Source organism: Pelophylax lessonae, assembly GCF_965119305.1.
Source record: "Pelophylax lessonae genome assembly, chromosome: 11".
In the NCBI taxonomy this organism is placed as follows: domain Eukaryota; kingdom Metazoa; phylum Chordata; class Amphibia; order Anura; family Ranidae; genus Pelophylax; species Pelophylax lessonae.
Window position 1 is genome coordinate 211,250,775 of NC_138778.1, and position 18,831 is coordinate 211,269,605.

The following is an 18,831-nucleotide window of genomic DNA, read 5'->3' on the forward strand; positions in this document are numbered from 1 at the left end:
GAACCGGTCTGTCTGTCAGTTTTTTAGTTGGACCTGATCAGATGCTCCATGCAGCCCTATGGAGCATCGGATGTCAGCGAAGACATCTCCGCTGACACCCGCTGCTATCCGATCCTGTCCGTGAAATCCGGACAGATGGAAACCCTGTTTTCCATCCGTATGGAGGATCAGATCGGATGAAAACAGACAGGTGGTCCGTTTTCATCCGATCTCCCCATAGAGGAGAGTGGGGATCTGACAGGTCTATCTCTGCAAAGTAAGCGGAGACGGAGCTGTCATCTGCCTGCTTAGCGGGGATTGGCAGATCGATCCCCGTTGAGCAAAACGGAACCTGCCGGGTGCACCGCCCATGTGAAAGGGGCCTAACGATTAAAACCGTTTCTCAACCATGGGGACAACTGGGTTCCCCCCGGGGTGCTGTGAACATGGGACCTAGTTTGTCCTAGATCAGAGCAGGCCCGTCTGCATCCTAACAACCAATGATGCTCTAGGGTCAGTGTAATTTGTTGCTATGGTGATGGCGGACAGCTTGCAGGCAGGATGGCAATGCAAGACGTTGATCCATGTCAGACAATAATGAACAAGTGTTATTATATCGAACATTTTCAAATGAAAATCTTCTAGCGTATGGCCAGCCTTATAGGCCCTCTGTCCCTGACTATCTGGCAAAACAATCCAAGCAATACTGGCACTTATGTAACATTCAGGTTCTATATACAGGATTCTTTTTGTACTTAACTTGCCCCACACCTACAGGTGGGGAGTGTAGCAATATTTTATGCAAGTTGTCAATTCATTAAGATCTTACTGAGATTACGGAGATAGGCAGCACAGACAGTTTTGTGCTACGGTGAAGTCTAGAGTTGTTCAAGAGCGAATACACTAGAGATATAAGGAAAGCAAAACATGATACAGGCAGTCCCTGGGTTACAAACAAGATAGATCCTGTAGGTCTGTCCTTAAGGTGGAACTATACTTCATCTGAGCACCACAAACAAAAAATGCTATTTAATTCATTTTCATTATTCAAAACAAACTCCCCCATCCATACATGTCTCCATGCTTTGTTTTGTTGAGAAATCACTTTGAAAAACACCTCCTAACATTCCTGGCTGTGGCCATCTTGAGTAAGGGCAGATGATGCCCTTAGCTCAGGCATGCAAGTAGGAGAGGGTGTGCTTTGCTGAGAAAACCCCTCCCACTCTACTACAGACTCCTGGGATGTATGACATAATTTGCCTAGGCATGGAAATATTTTTATGTTTTTTGGATAACATAGGAGAGGGTTAACAACTCTGTAATATTTGTTTTGCTGTTCAGAAGATTTCACCTCACTTTCTGTCCCTGTGACAAATGGATTTTGAAATTTTTGGGTTATTGCAGAAACAAGGATTGGTGATAAAGCTTCAGGAGACACCTTTTTCCCCATGAGAACCCCTTCAGGAGTAAATTTCCCTTCCTAGGGGTAGATTTCCTCTCACCTCCTGTTGTCTCCCTCCATTTGCAAGTATGAGTCATCTGTAAGTCGGATGTTTGTAACTCGGGGACTGCCTGTAATGCAGAAATCAGAAGCCAGTCAAGTTTCTAGCTGAGACCAGTAAGCAAATTGATTATTCCAGTTGGGGTGGACACACTGGTAGGCTGCATCACCCATTGGTTATAATTCTCAGAGATCTCCAGTCATGAGATATTCCCTCGGTAGTTTGCATCTTTACCCTTACCTGGTATCCATAATGAAGGAATCACTTTTGGAGGGTCTTCCCATTTTTTCTACATTATGGAGAATCGATCTGGTAAACAATATGTGGCATTTGGACAAAACTGAAGGTGTTGGGGGGGAAATATCTTGTGACCGGAGAATCTGATAGAACATAAGAATCTAACAGAGCTCTTTTATTGACAAAAAAAAGGCCACTGACATTTGGAAGTTTTACTTGGGGATTTGACCAGCCTTTATCTAATATTTAGGCCTCATGCACATTGGACGTTTTTACAGCTGTTTTTGGATTCATCAATTTTTTTTCTGCAGCCAGTAAACTCCCCATAGGCTTTTGTCAGCGTTTCTTGGCAGGGGCATTTTCTGGCTGGAAAAAAACCCCAGAACTAGTGGGTTTAAAGAGGAGTTTTTCAGCTGTAAATACGCTCTAACTCTAAAAAGCATTTTTGAGCCATAAGCTTTTGTGGGGGTATAGTTTTGTTAAAAAACGCAAACGCTATTGCAAAAACGCAGCATTCTGCAGCTAAAATTACTGGCGTTTTTAATACGTCCAGTGTGCATGAGGCCAAATACTGCTTTTTCCCTTGAATTATGGATTAGGGATTCTGCTTAGGAAGCCGGGCTTCCTGGAACAGATAGACACGATCATACATTATATAGTGTTTTCAAAAGGTCAATTCATCAGAAACTGATTCATTAGTTTTGGTTAGATACTGTAGGGGTCAGTCTTCTAAGAGCCCATTCACATTAGCGCGACTTGTCAGCCTGACAAGTCGCGCTCGGTCGCGGTCCATTGATTAGCACAGGACCCGTTCTAATAGGAGCGACACTTAGAAAAAGGGTCCTGCACTACTTTGGGGCGACCTTTGGAGCGACTTGCATAGACTTCCATTATGTGAAGTCTCTGCAAGTCGCGGTGCAAAGTCGTGTCGGGCTAGTCTGAATGGGCTCTAAATCTCTAGAAGACTCAAGATCTGGTGTCATATCTCCATTCAGTAGGCCGGAAGTGTTTGCTAACAAGATCGTGGGTGGTTTTAGCCAAAATAGGCTGGGGGGGGGGGGTGACAGTTATGCCTTGTTTATAGCTAGCTTTATTCCTGCAGTAAATCCTCACCAGCAAACTTCCCAAAATGTAGGAATTTCAGCCAACATGAGTCTCTCCATTACCCAAATATCAGCTTCGAAATGTGCAAAAAAATTGTGATTCTCATTTTATCCAGAATCATGCAGCTCTAGTTATTATTATTATACACTAGTTACAGCGAAAACACAATATGCAACTTCCTCTTGAATATGTTGTTTGTTTTCCATAAAATCAATTGGCTAGCCTGTATTCTTTCCATTTAAAGTATACCTGTTATTGGAGAACTATAAAGGCTGTAATTACTGACTCCACTGTCTGTAATGCCTCGTTTCCACTGAGCGGAACGGTTTGGGTCGGTACAGTTTGGGAGGGTTAGAATGGTCCGGTCTATTCAGGTGAGTGTTTCCACTGCACGTCGGGCCACCAGGGACCATGCGGGGTTTACACCAAATGAGGTGTTTGTTTTGCTCTTTCATTTGACGTGAGCATTGAAGTTCTCCTGTCCACCAATCAGTGGAATCTATTGTGTGACGCCAGTAGCTCCGCCCTTACCGTACCGTACCATTTCCTATGGCCCTACATCTGAAGCAGGACCAGGAATGGTGCGGTTTGGTTCGGTTGTATGGGCCACTTTCATAATGGAAACACCCAAAATAGCGTACGTTACCGAACCGATCCGAACCGTTCCGCTCAGTGGAAACGAGGCATTAGTTTCCTAGCTGTCACGAATAGGCATTCAGATTTGTCAGAACAGTCATTAGGAGGGGAGAGGGGATATTTTTAGCACTAGTTAGGTTAGGGCTGAAGTTCTACTTCAACTCTCTCTAAATGCCTTGATTACCATTGTCACCGGGAATAAAAGTGAGGGTAAAGTCACATTTTTTTAGTTGCCACCAGCACAGCAATAGAAGGGAAATCTTCTAACAGGGACACTTGTTCCCTGTGACAGCTGTCTAAAAAGAGATTTCTCCCACATTGGAAAGGTATCAATTTTTTGTTGAATCTACAAGAAAGGAAGTGAAGGGAAATCTCTGTAATGAGCAAAAGAGGGAGAAAAAAACAAAACACAGACAGCAGTATTAAACCTCTTCTACTTTATCCAAAAAAAAAAAAGAGTTTTGGCTTTGGATATACTTTAGAGCTAATCTTTTGATCAATAGTTGCAAACATAACCAGAATATTCCATGATTATGAAGGAGGTACTCCTTGGAGTCGAACATCCCTGCTGTTCCTATGCTGTGTATGAATCGCAACCTCAGCCTGGACTCCAACCAGGCAATGCCCCCAATTTGTTTATTCTGCCTCTCTGAGCTCAGTTATGGGGATCCCCATGACTAAGCTCTGAAGGGGTGGAGCGAAACACATTGGGGGCATGGCCTGGTTGGAGTCCCCGCCTGAGGTTGTGATTCAAACACCGAGCATAGGAACAGCACGCAAGTGCAGCTCCAGGGAGTACTTCGTAATCCCTGATCATAGGAACTGGGACGAGCTCCCTCCCGTATTGGCACTTCCAGCGTTTGGCATTTACGGCCCACAAAGCAGTCCAGGGTCACAAAATATTCCTTTCCTTTAATCTCTGTGAGCGCAGTCCAATAATGGCCAAACATCTCTGCACACCCAGGATAAAAAAAAAATTTAAATCTTGCAACTAGCCTAACTAACCTCTCAATCAATGCTTTGATCTGATTTTGATATGCAACCCGAGTGTCTAAAATGCCTGAAATCACCCATATTGAACAAGTATTAGACTTGAAGGAAGTATTTCTCTTACAGTCTCCTCCCCGACTGACATGACTCAGTTTCACTGCAGCGAATTGCTATAGAGTTTGATTTGTAGCATCTTTTCCTGTTAGCACAAACCTACAGTTTCAGCATGAAGCGGCAATTCATCGGACCCCGAGTGCTGGCACGTAAACGGGTTGACTCCTTATATGACAACATAAGATAATAAAATAAAAAATAAAGGACAAATAACTTTTGCTTGCATAATTCCGTTACATGCTTTTGCAAACTGACAGGGGTGGCCAGTGTGTGGCCCCTTTTGACTGCCTTGATATCTTCATACAATCCTGTATGCGGCTTTTTTATATATAGCTGTAGTAGTTCCTCCCGAGTTTGATATTTATAATGTAAATAGAAAGGAGCAGCAATAATTTGAAGTGCATGTCGGGTGTTTCTTTATTCTGAAGGTTTTGTAACTGAAGCTGAAAAAGCCAGTTGTACAGGCCACCTTTACTGTATGAATCCTCATGCAATTCAGGGAAATAAAGAGTTTATTATTCAATAGAACTATGTTGCGATGAAGTCTTAATTCTTTATATCCTTGTGGTATGATTTGTATTATGCATTACAATGAGCTTGGACCACCAGACTAAAGGTGGTCAATCATCTGACAGTCACTCAACATCTCACAAGGATGGCAGCTTAGCAGGTTTTGTCCTTTTAAATTAGACTAAAGCTGGCCATACATGGGTCAAATTCCCAAAGAATTTTTGTATTTTCCCACCATTAGTGAGCTGCAGCAATGGTCGATTTTCGTGCTGCCATCGAATTTGAGTGATCAGACATGTTGGAAATTTTTGGAAAAACAAACAAATTTCTAATCAATGGGAGAATCGTATGAGAAGTATATTCAAAAAAGAAATGCGCATGAGCTGTGACCTGGAAAGAAAAGAAGATTTCCAGCTAGTAAAATTATTTTTTGTATTAATATCAGGGGTGTAACTACAGGGGTTGCAAATGCAACTGGGCCCCATGCTCCAGGGGGCCTGTGCGGCTCCCCTGTACACCTGGATAGGAGGGGCGGCGGGGGCAGCATGTAGAGAAATCACTGTCCTCCTTTTTCCTCCTGGAGGAAAATGGTGGAGATTGGTTCCTCTGTGTGCTCCCCCCCCCCTCCTCCTATGCAGTTCACTTGTTTTCTGCTGTCTCTGGGCCCCTGTGTGCTCCCCCCCCCCCCCCACTGTGCTCCGTTTCCTCTCCCGGCTGTTGCAGGGGATGTGTCACAATAGAGAACCAGGAAGGGGTCGGTAAATATGTAATTTACCAGCTCCTTCCTTTTATGAATGGACAGAGTCATAGTCAGTGACATTGTAAAAAAATAAAATAAAATGATAAAAAATAATACAATTAAAATACCAAAAAATAATAACTACTGACACCAGTGAGTGAACTTCTAGGATCGCAAAGGTCACACTTGGGACCAGGGCCCTGGCATTTCACCACCGTGGGGAGGCCCCAAGATGGCAGGAAGGGGGCCCACTGCAGAACCTGTGAAAGGGTCCCGCTGCGGGACCATAATAAAGGGCCCCGCAATGAGAGTAAAGGGCCCCAGGATCAGTGGGAAGAGCCCCAGGCTTGAAGGGGAGGGCCCCGGCCAGGGGTCCGGGGGGCACTTCATGGTTTCTTGCACCGGGGCCAGGGGGCCCTGAAGGTTCTAGTTAGGCCTCTGAGCAATATAAGGTGAAATTGAAGGTTTGGTTGGTGGCACTGTCGGGATCATAAAAACGCACAAAATTTCTGATTTTCACAAGAAAATTTATTCGGAATTTGACCCATGTATGGCCTGCATTAGACTCAGGCAAACCTCTCCTTCAAACAGTGTGGGACAAGTCAGATGTGTGCGTTACAGGATCTATTTCCGCAACTGGTCTTTTGCCTAGACCTAGAAATATTTTTTTCACATTCTGCTATATAACATTGCAAAAAAAAAAAAAAAAATGTAAAAATCAAAAATGTTTCATTTTTCATTCTTTTAGGCCAATTTGTATTCTGCTACATATTTTTGGTAAAAAATAAATTGCGAAAAGCGTATTTTGATTGGTTTGTGCAAAAGTTATCGCGTCTACAAACTAGGGAAAGATTTATGTAATTTTAATTAGGCGATCTGTGATTTTTAAGGGGACGGTGACATTGCGGCGGGCAGATCGGACCCCTAACTGACATTTTTGGGGGGACCAGTGACATTACTACAGTAATCAGTGCTAAAAATATGCACTGTTACTGTAATAATGACACTGGCAGGGAAGGGGTTAACCAAGGGGCGATCAAATGGTTAAGTGTAAGCCTAGGGGAGTGTTTTCTAACTGTGGGGGGAGGGGCTTGTGAAATGACCACATAGACCTGTGATCCTGTATAGAAGGATTATAGGCGCTCTGTGATCATTTCACAGAGAACAACTGTCAGCTGTGTTTACAACAGCTGACCGTCCTTAACTCTCAGCGGGGTGCGATCGCAGATGCCTGGCGGCAATTGCGGCCGCCGATCCTATGGATCGGCATCCCGGCGCCTAGTGGGGGCGGCGCAGACTAGCACCGCTCCCGTGAACCGACATACCCATACATTGATTCGCACAGCCAAGCTAGCCTGCCGCAGTATATGTGCAGCAGGCGGTTGACATGCGTTTAAAGAACACTGCCCTCTTCTATTCTTCACTCCCAAATCACATAACTACAGCTTAAAAACGTTTGATGTGGCATAACGCTGCATACAGCATTAACATGCCTATAGTCGTGTTAGACTGTTTTACAGCTGTAATGCTGGTCTTCCTAACCCACTGCGCATTGGCCCTGGATTTTTCTTTTCAGCTTGAAAACACCTATGCAACTAAAAGCTCCTAAAAGCCTATGTGTGCATGGACACAGAAAAATACGGAGAGGCGTTTTTAAGATGTAAAAAAAAACGCCTGATACTCCTAAAAGCGGCAGTAAAAACATCATGTGTGCATGAGGCCTTAAAGAAAAAATCCAGGTATGGCATTTTTTACACAGTTGTATTGCTCCAGCTAGGACCACTATGCCTATACCATTCCTGAGGGATCCCTCTAGAAGCTGAAAATCACTGTAGCAGACATGGCTACTCCAGTCATCTTAACTAGATTTTGGGTCCTGTGCCAAGCGGCTGCCCTGCATCATGCTGAACACATGAGGCTGGACACTCGACATGGGTGCCATTCAGAGAATACTTTGCATTTTATGAATGAATGCAAAGTGTTCTTTTATTGGATGAGGTGGAGAGGCAGGGCGGTAATGTCACATTCGCCATCTCGTCCAATCACAGAAAGCTTTGCATTCACTGAGGAAATGTAGAGCATTTTCTGAATGGCACTCCTGCCAAACGCTAGTGGAAATGACTGGAGTAGTAAAGTCTATTATAGTAATTTCCATGCATAGTTACAGTACATTGGCCCAAGCTAAACCAATGTAACTGTAAAAATGCCATACTTGAAGCTATTCTGTCCAATCCAAGAGACAGCATGGTCAGCTAACAGTTGCTGTTAGCTCCACTGACAAGAACCAGAGTAAACCTCAAATGTTAGGTGCCAGCTGTAATTTTTAAAGAGCATTGGCTACCTGGCTCCTGGCATTTGTCCAGCCCTGTGCTATAGGTACACTTATTGTTGCATTTCTCTTTATACACACTTTCTATATGGATACTTTTTACAGACTGATTTTGTCATCTGCACTAACAAATTCCTGTGCAACAGCCGAACTTTTAATTTAAAGTATAAACCCACTTTAAAAACAAGTCATCAGTAGCAGCTAAAAACTTTTTATCCTTACAGGCCCCCTGTGAACCTATTAAGGCTCTGGTGGCAGGATAAAAAAATCTAAGGTCTGCCGCAGTTGCTAAATAGTCATAACATCCTCTGCTGCAGTAAGCACAGCCTTGATATCCCCAGTGTATTCTCCACGATATATAACTCAAGTGTGATCAAATTAAAATTTTATATCAAAAAGGCAAATGTTCACATTTAGGCCTTGTTCACACGGGGCTTCTAAATTCATACCCTGAGTGAGGGCTGTGTTTACCAGCATGGAGATGCACAGGTGATCCTTGCATTGCCATGTAGGCAGTCCCATTGGTGTCCATTGAGATACAGCAGCTGCATGGACACAGCCGCTACTACTCCCAAAGTGACATATGTACGGGTGCGGGGCCCCAAACACACCCAGGGTACAGATTCATAAGCCCTGTTGATCCTGCTAGAAATCTTGTGAGTGGATAACTTCTTGTGCTGCCTGGTATTGGTTCCAGGTTTTCTCTGTTGACTGCAGAATCCGCCCATCCCTGTGTTATAGAGAGGGAGGTGTTCTATGTTCCTAGCACACGTTCTTGTCCTACAGCGACAGCAGTGCTCCGTCATAAACACAGCACAGTGAGTGCACATTGTCACCCTAGGACAGGAAGCCTGTTATTGGCAGGATCAATAAAGGGCATTTAGAAAGCTATTGCAACCACTGCATCTAAGGATGGGTAAGCTGCAATAAATTACATTTGTTGGGTTGAGATACTCTTTAAAGGATAAGTTCACCTTCGGGAACAAGTTACATATTCCCACTCTGGCAGCAGATCGGCGATCCAAGCCCTTTGTGTGACAGCAGTCGGGGGAGAAGTTCCCATACCAGCTGTCACTTTTTGAAAAGGGCACAGGCATTCAGGGCTCCGCCCACACGGCCGCATCATCTATTCATAAAGTTCTGTGAATGAATCAACTACACGTACCAACATGCTTTGCCAATGTCAGCTTGCAGTTCTCAATGAACCACCACGGCGCAGTTGAGATCTCTGGTAGTTCATTGATTCTTCCTGTCAGTGCCGGTTCACACTATAGCGATGTCAGACATTGCATGTGATTCGCACCGCACAGCTCTGCTAATCACATGCAATGTCTGTGCAATGCAAATTCAGCCATACAGATTGTATAGCTGAATTTGCATCCCATTCAGACCAAAGTCGTGCAGGACCTTTTTTTTGGTCCGCACACCAGAAAAGAATCGCATTGGGTGTTCACACCTATGTGATCTGATTTCTGTCCGAATTGACAGTTCACACTGCAATATGGAAACTGATCTGGGGGTGTCATTAACTTTGTATTGACACTTCCAGTAGTTCGCATATGGCAGTGTGAACTGCCTGCAAGTCGGGTGCGATGCAGGAACCCACAGTGGATTTGCAGGGTTCCCGCATCGCACCAGTGTGAACCGGCACTCAGTGTGAAGACTACAATGTATGGGCAGACAGCTCACACTGACAGTCAGCAAGAGTCCTGCATGGCACCAGGGATCTGCTGATCTCTGGTGCAATGCTTTCCAGGCTCCTAAAAAAAGATTGCAAATGCACATTTTGTTACCTGAAAAAAAAGTGCATTTATTAACTTCTTTTAAAAGATAAACTTATCCTTTAAGACAATGGGGGTTATTTACTAAAACTGGAGAGTGCAAAATCTGATGCAGCTCTGCAAAGAAACCAATCAGCTTCCAGGTTTTATTACCTTAATTGAACAAGCAGAAGTTAGAAGCTGATTACAATGCACAGCTACACCAGATTCCGAGTGCACCAGTTTTAGTAAAATTCCCCTGGAACAAATGTTTTGTCTGCTATCTCTTCACTGAAAGAAAACTTACTAGTACAGAAAGTTTAGGTGCATGGGTGAGGATATACATTAGCTGAAAATTTAAAGGGTAATTCCACTTTCGTGGGGGGAAAAAATAGCAAATAAACAATATAGTGTATACAATTGCGACACAAATCATATTGTCATTGAATGCTATTAAAATGACCTTTCCTTTTCAATACCTGGAGGTTTTCTGTACACAGAATGTATGCTGACCACACCCCCAGAAACATAATTTCCTGCTTGTGTGATTGGTTCACCAATTTTCCCAGAAGTCTGCACTAAGATACAAGTCAGATTTCCGGCAACCCCTACAACAAAAATGTCATTTTGGTGAGATACTCCCAATAGGAACACGTCTAAAGGGATGCAGGCTCAGCAGCTTTTCTGATTAGAGCCCTGCAGCTGCCACAGCTGATTGATATTTATGAAACCACTCCCATTAGACACACTTAGCATAGAGGAACAAACAGGGATTTTGTAAGAATAACAAAAGGTAGGAATCTGCAACAAAGTTTGTTAAAATCCTTGCAATGTACAGAGATTACCCCCAGAGGGGAATGTTTTTTTCTCAACAAAAGTGGAGTTACGCTTTAAAAAATGATTAAATACAAGTAGAAATTACATCAATACAACATTGCTGAAATGACAAACATATACTATGAAAAAAAAATGCAAATATCACTTGCACCAATGCAGAAAACATCCAATATTTCCCTTGTGCCTCTTTAATAAGTGTCCTTTTTTCTGTCTGCACCTGTTCTTTAATCTAGGGGGCTGATGATATGAAGTCAGCGACCAGTTTATCACACAGACTCCTTTAAGACCTGGATTTACATAACAAAGCTCTCCACATATGGTAGCCTGTCTACATTAGGGGCAGCTTGTCCTCCGTGCGAGCCCCTCTGTAGTAATAAGCAACCACTTTGCCTAATTGGCCTCTGCACGACTCAGCTGCGGCGACTTCCCCCCAGCTTGCTGTATCACGCTCCAGGGGGTCATGAAGGTGGGGGGCTAGGGAGGGGGTAAAATATCTAAGGCCTATCTATAAAAATCCGATTGGGAATAAAGTCCTTTGTGTGAACTGGGAGCAGCAGCTATTTCTAGCAGGAGAAAAAGGGATGCAGACGGAGGCAGCTGGGGAGACTGACAAGCTCTGATTGGCTGCTCTGAGGACAGAATGTGCCACCTGCAGTCCTTTGTGTGATGTGACTGAATTACATTACAAGCAGCCCCGGCTTTGATGGGCTCCTATAAAATTGTACGTTCCCCTCTGCAGAGAAATGCAGAGCGGGCAGCACAAAAGCAGGCAGATTATTAAACGGGCCCACAGGACAAAGAGTGCTGCAAGGGATCCATTTCTAAATATGCGCAGTCACCGGGCAAGGACAAAAAAAAAAAAAAAAAGCTGATAAAAAATGCAGCACCCCAGAGGAGATGAAAAGGCCCCCCTTTTATTCTAGGCTGAGATAAGAGATCTGACAGATTCCACCCGTCAAGAGAGATGATTATGATTTCTCAGCTGCATCTATTCAGAGGTGGATGCAACGTTGCAGTCTGTTTTCCCTTTCCCCAAAAAGCCTCTCCACACATGAGAGGAATTACTGACATAAAAATGATGACTTTGCATCGCCTGCAGATGCTGCTGCTGTTCTGTACATCACATCGCAGCCAGGGGGTTAATAAGGCCCAGGGCAGATCACTGCAGGTCAGCCAACAGTCTGCTGACCTGAAACACTCATACCATGCCCTTAGTCAACAATATGACCAATGGGGGGAACGTACATAAATCAAGTGAACACAATGTCATACGAAGAAAGATAAACCGTGGAATAAAAGTAGAACATCCTACACTGTTAATGGTTGTCTTGAATAGCCTCACCGGCGAAAGACATAAAACTCTGTTGCGTTTCTACAATGAGCACTGCGATAGATGTTCTAAAAGACATACAACATGTATTGACAGCTATAAAATGTTCTGTACACTTGTCTACCATTTTGAAAATTAAAAAAAAAAACATTGAAACATAAAAGTATAACATCCTTTAGCCACTTCTGGACCCGAAGGTTTCCCCCTTAACGACCAGTCCATTTTTTGGCGATACGGCACTGCGTTAATTTAACTGAAAATTGCGCAGACGTGCGACGCTGTGCCCAAATAAAATTGACGTAATTTTTTTCCCACAAATAGAGCTTTCTTTTGGTGGTATTTGATCACCTGTGCGATTTAAATTTTTTGTGCTATAAGAAAAAAAAGAGCGACAATTTTGAAAAAAAAAAAAAAAACAATATTTTTCACGTTCTGCTATATAACATTCCCAATTTAAAAAATGTAAAAATCAATCATCATTTTAGGCCAATTTGTATTCTACTACATATTTTTGGTAAAAAATGCAATCCCAATAAGATTGGTTTGCGTAAAAGTTAAAGCGTCTACAAACGATGGGATACATTTATGGAATTTTTATTTATTTATTTTTTTAACTAGAAATTGCGGCAATCCGCGACTTATAGTGGGACTGCGATATTGCAGCAGACAAATCGGACACTAAGTGACACTTTTTTGGGGACCAGTGACACGAATACAGTGATCAGTGCTAAAAATATGCACAGTCACTGTGTTGACACTGGCAGGGAACGGGTTATCATTAGCGGCAATCAAAGAGTTAAATATGTGCCTAGGGAATGTTTACTAACTGTGGGGGAGGTGCTTATACTGTGGGAAGGCAGAGATCTTAGCAGAAACACAAGATCACAACCTTCCCTACTGACAGAATGGCGATCTATCTACCTTGTTTACTTAGGCAGACCGCCGTTCTGCTTCTCTCCCAAAAGATCATCGGGTGCCAGCGGACGTGCGCACACCAGACCCTGAAGTGCAGAATCAGATACAGGTAGGTGATTCTGCACAGAGAAGCCACTGCCTGGGACAGTCGGCAACAGGTTAAAGGAGAACTAGAATCGTTTCACATTTTCGAAAATATTTATATAAATATGATCAGCTTAAAGTGATTCCAAAGAAAATAATTTAAAATAATAACAAACATTTTATACTTACCTGCTCTGTGCAATAGTTTCCACAGAGCAGCCCTGATTCTTTTCTTTCTGGGTCTCCTGCCGGTGGCCCTGGCTCCTCCCCCCTGCCAAGTGCCCCAATAGCAAACCTATTGCTATGGGGGCACCCGAGCCAAGCTCTGTATGTCCATTCACACACAGAACACAGCTTGGCCCCACACTCCACTTTTGGCATTGGCTCACTGGCTGTGATTGACAGCAGTAAGAGCTAATGGCTGCCACAGCTGTGTGAGCCAATGAGAAGAGAGAGACCTGGGAGAGCTGCTGCTCTCATGCACATCACTGGATTGGGATGGGGCTCAGCCCTCTGTCTTCTCTGGCTTGCTTGTCAGCTGCATCTAATCACTCTCACATTTCCATCACTCTGAATGTTTGTATACTTCTAGAGTCTTCAAACTTTGGCCTTTCAGCTGTTCAGGAACTACAATTCCCATCATGCCTACTCATGTCTGTGAATGTTAGAGTTTTACAATGCCTCATGGGATGTGTAGTTCCGCAACAGCTGGAGGGCCACAGTTTGAGGATCCCTGGTATACTTGCAAGTACTAAGATCCTTATGGGTCTGGAGGCTGTTGATTCCAGGGAGTTCAATCCATGTGAGATTGGCTGTTTCTAGCATACTTGCATCTTATATCTTAAGTAGTTTTTACACTTTCCTTATCTTCAATAAATGTATGTGGGATAATACAGTAGGCTGGTGCACCCTCTTTTCTTGCCATTCTCTTAGTATAAGGCAGAGCTGGAGGGGGGGGGGGGGGGGGGATGCATTAAGGTAAAAAACATTGAACCCTTACAACCCCTTTAGTGCAACTTATATTCACTGTGAATGTTACCCGTTTGCTGAACACTTAACACCGATATGATGGGCTTTAATGCCCAGCTGCCGCAATGCATTCACGGTGGCATGAAGTTGTGTGTTAATAGCACACTCCCAGCACACTAACCAAGCTGTCACTGACAGCTCTCAGTCAAGGATTCTGACCCCCCCCCAATGATTGAGTTCAGCAATGATTTTTGGCACATTTACAAAGCTAAAGGAAAATTACTTTGCAGAGTGAACAGCCTACAGTATTTGCTATGTCTAAAATTGGAAGTAAATTGGTGCACTACTCATAACGGTAAAACATCATATTGATCACAAATAGGTGAAGAAGACATCAAATATAATGACAAGTATTATGTGGCATACAAGAATGTGTATACATACAGTATATCACAAAAGTGAATACACCCCTCACACTTTTGTAAATATTTTATATCTTTTCACTTGACAACAATGAAGAAATGACACTTTGCTTCAATGTAAAGTAGTGAGTGTACAGCTTGTATAACAGTGTAAATTTGCTGTCCCCTCAAAATAACTCAACACACAGCCATTAATGTCTAAACTGCTGATAACATAAGTGAGTACACCCCTAAGTGAACATGTTCAAATTGGGCCCAAAGTGTCAATATTTTGTGTGGCCACCATTATTTTCCAGCACTGCCTTAACCCTCTTGGGCATGGAGTTCACCAGAGCTTCACAGGTTGCCACTGGAGTCCTCTTCCACTCTTCCATGACGACATCACAGAGCTGGTGGATGTTAGAGACCTTGCGCTCCTCCACCTTCCGTTTGAGGATGCCCCACAGATGCTCAATAGGGTTTAGGTCTGCAGAAATGCTTGGCCAGTCCATCACCTTTACTCTCAGCTTCTTTAGCAAGGCAGTGGTCATCTTGGAGGTGTGTTTGGGGTTGTTATCATGTTGGAATACTGCTCTGCGGCCCAGTCTCCGAAGGGAGGGAATCATACTCTGCTTCAGTATGTCACAGTACATGTTGGCATTCATGGATCCCTCAATGGATTGTAGCTCCCCAGTGCCGGCAGCACTCATGCAGCCCTAGACCATGACCACCATGCTTGACTGTAGGCAAGACACACTTGTCTTTGTACTCCTCACCTGGTTGCCACCACACACGCTTGACACCATCTGAACCAAATAAGTTTATCTTGGTCTCATCAGACCACAGGACATGGTTCCAGTAATCCATGTCCTTAGTCCGCTTGTCTTCAGCAAACTGTTTGCAGGCTTTCTTGTGCATCATCTTTAGAAGAGGCTTTCTTCTGGGACGACAGCCATGCAGACCAATTTGATGCAGTGTGCGGTGTATGGTCTGAGCACTGATAGACTGACCCCCCCTACCCCTTCAACCTCTGCAGCAATGCTGGTAGCACTCATACGTCTATTTCCCAAAGACAACCTCTGGACATGACGCTGAGCACGTGCACTCAACTTCTCTGGTCGACCATGGCGAGAATTGTTCTGAGTGGAACCTGTCCTGTTAAACACCTGTATGGTCTTGGCCACCATGCTGCAGCTCAGTTTCAGGGTCTTGGCAATCTTCTTATAGCCTAGGCCATCTTTATGTAGAGCAACAATTCCTTTTTTTAGATCCTCAGAGAGTTCTTTGCCATGGGGTGCCATGTTGAACTTCCAGTTACCAGTATGAGAGAGTGAAAGCGATAACACCAAACTTAACACACCTGCTCCCCATTCACACCTGAGACCTTGTAACACTAACGAGTCACATGACACCGGGGAGGGAAAATGGCTAATGTGTACTCACTTTTGTTGCCAGCGGTTTAGACATTAATGGCTGTGTGTTGAGTTATTTTTGAGGGGACAGCAAATTTACACTGTTATACAAGATGTACACTCACTACTTTACATTGTAGCAAAGTGTCATTTCTTCACTGTTGTCACATGAAAAGTTAGAATAAAATATTTACAAAAATGCGAGGGGTGTACTCACTTTTGTGAGATACTGTATAATGAATGGGCACAAACACAATAAAAAAAACAAAGATTCAGTGAAACAAGTCCTTAACTCTGTAGATTAAGAAAGTGCTTCTTCATAGTATCTTCATGTAATAACTATTTTCTATGTCATCACCAGTGCCTCTGCCCAATGAGAACACACTGTCATTTGGCAACAGCAGGGACACAGTAAGCTGTTTCAGCAATGTTTGGGTGCCTGCAGTGTATACCCGTCAGCAGCAATTTGTTTGGTTGTTAAAATGACTTTTGAGTTTTTAGGCTCAATTCACAAAGCTAAAACACCAGGATAAGTATCCTAATTTTCAAAAAGTGACAATTATGTTCATTTGAGTCCAAGAGAATTAAAAAAATGACAGTCCCGTGGCTGAATATATGGTGCCCTGGGCTGGAGTTAAAGCATTTTGAATTGATAAATTGAGCCTTTTGTCTTAGTATACGTTAGCATTAACAGTACCCTTCAGTGGAAATGCCTGAACTCCATCATTTGATGGATGTCCACACCCTTTTTATCTTATAATCGATGTATTGGTCAGCTGTCCACAAACATTTAGCCATATAGTGTAATTATGTGCGTCTATTCGTTAGCCAGGTCGCATGACACATTTCTTCAGCTCAAGATACAATAAGTTCAGGTCACTAAGCTAACACATCAAGATAAGGTTTCTTATTTTCACCAATGAGATTAGAAAATTACAGTCACACCACTAAAAAAAGATTTTTATCCTTATACTAAAGCTTTGTGAATTGAGCCTAAAGCCTCATAAACACTACTAGTTTTTGTTTTGTTCGACCCAGCGGGCTGAATGAAAAAAAAAAACTGACAGCTCAGGTTGGAGCCACTGTACTAACAATCCAATGTTAGTACAGCGATCTCCCCTGCTGTGCTATTGTGTTCTAAAAGGAGGACTGCCCCTATGCCAGAACACTCTGGTTAGTGCTATCTGGAGAGCGCTGAACGGGAGGCAGTTGTTGGCTGGTTTCTACTGAACTGGCTGATGCCGGCCAACATTCAGCCCGTGTGTACTAGCCTTAATAAAGAAATTCTCTGTCTTCTGACTAATCCTCACCAACTGCTACCTTTTGTTCAGCAAGCTTGTCCTTTACTATCCAATAGGAAGTCTACATAGGAGGATAATGGCAGTATTGGGGTCTTAGCCCAGGAGTCAGGAAAGTCATACGGGCAATCTAGCAGCAGTGATCCCTTGCTGCTACACAATGCTAATGTCGGTGATTATTAGCAATTTGAATAAATGGCTATCCTCGCTAGCGATTTGTCGCTGAGAAGTTTTATCAATACTACAGTTTAAAGTCGACTTCCTGGGGAGATTAAAAAGCTACCCCTGCAGTGGGGTTTCTCCTGGCTGCAAGGTGTAAATGCTCATTTTTGTCTAAGGTACCATTAATGCACTTTCACTTACCTTACTCTTCGCTCCCCTTGAAGTCGGCACTCTTCTCTTCCCTCCAGGTTGTGGATGAGCCCTCAACATCCTAATTTACAATGCAGGACTGCTGGTGCTGCACTGTACGAGATTCTAGTGGTAGTCAGGTAAAGGAGCACCCAAAATCAGCAATAAGAATCCCACTCAGATCAAAAGATCTAAGTAAATGTTGCAATTCGGATCTGCAACCGAAAGCATAACCTAAGCATAAGGTTTATGCTGTCGGCTGCAGATCCAAATGGCAACATTTACTCCCTGAAGAAGGAGGAGTCTCTGTTCTCCCGAAACGCATTGGCTTTAACGTGTTCTGCTACCAATAAAACAACAATCTTTTTATCTAAGTGGGATTCTTATTGCTGATTTTGGGCGCTCCTTCAACCAACTACCACTAGAAACTTTGGAAACGACCACTAGGCCGTATCTTAAGGTAGCAGACCAGACCCCCTTAACAAGGGTCCACTGCCTTTTTTCTTCCAGTTTGGGCAAATTGATTGGGAGTTAACTTCCCCAAGTGGCCCTCTCTCACCTACCACCCACCCACAGACCCTCAATCGAGCAGGTCAGTACAGCGCAGCCATCAACTTTTAAAAAAAAAACTGCACTGTACGAGATGACATCGGAGTGTGACCGACCGACAGAGCATGAAAGAGAAGTGGCTTCAGGGGGACCAGTCACTTGGAAAGGAAAAAAACTGCAAGAGAGAGGAACAGGGTAAGTAAAAGTGATTCTTAATGGTACCCTAGGCAATAAACAAGCATTTGACCCATGGAATTGAGAGGGGGGGGGGGGGGCAATCTGACTGCATGGATAGTCTTTTCTTTTTCCTTAGCATTGGCTTTCACCTAGTGCTACATAATTAGATTGCCCTTTTCTGCTACAAATCACTATCCCTACGGACTACCTCCACTTTTGTTGAGAAACAAGCAATCATTTCTGGGTGACCAATGTACATTGCAAGGCTTTAACTGTTTCTGCTTAAAGAAATAGTTGTTTGTTTGACCATTTCAAGTGCAGCCTGATTCTGAATGGAAGCATCTGGTTCATTACATGAACCTGGTGTACTCGCAGTGTTCTGATGAGAAAAGTTGCAGTGTCTGCATTCCTTTTAGAACCCCTAAGGAACATCTCACTAAAAATGAAATTTCTGTTGCAGAGGATGTCTAACATCTGACTTATATTTTATGCAGACTTCTGGGGAAATCAGTGAGCCAATTACACAAGCATAACATTTCATTTTATTTTTAAAAATCTTTTTATTGCTATTTCCTAAAATATAAGAAAAAAACCCACATATGACAAAA